Genomic DNA, 204 nt, shown 5'->3' with positions numbered 1-204 from the left:
CTGTTAATTTACATCTGCGAACAGTCTGTTTTAATTGATTTGTTCATAATTTTTTTTCATTCATGACATTCTCTGCTATTATTACTCAAATTATTATCAATGTTATTATGAAACTTCCACTCCCATAAGGTATTATAGATAGTATGAAAATATAGTCCCTATATTCTGTTCTCTTTCCACTCCCTTGCCCAAGCCCCCCCCCCC

At 33.8% G+C, this 204-nt stretch overlaps 1 protein-coding gene across 1 annotated transcript in view; it reads left to right on the top strand.

Annotated features, from left to right (window-relative positions):
• LOC119589275 overlaps positions 1-204 on the top strand; it is a 63462-nt gene that overhangs the window by 59624 nt on the left and 3634 nt on the right. The gene's annotated exons all lie outside the window — the stretch shown is intronic.

The sequence above is a fragment of the Penaeus monodon genome, chromosome 25 (assembly GCF_015228065.2).
Source record: "Penaeus monodon isolate SGIC_2016 chromosome 25, NSTDA_Pmon_1, whole genome shotgun sequence".
In the NCBI taxonomy this organism is placed as follows: Eukaryota; Metazoa; Arthropoda; class Malacostraca; order Decapoda; family Penaeidae; genus Penaeus; species Penaeus monodon.
The sequence above is the reverse complement of the archived record's forward strand: the minus strand, read 5'-3'. Positions and strand labels throughout refer to the sequence as shown.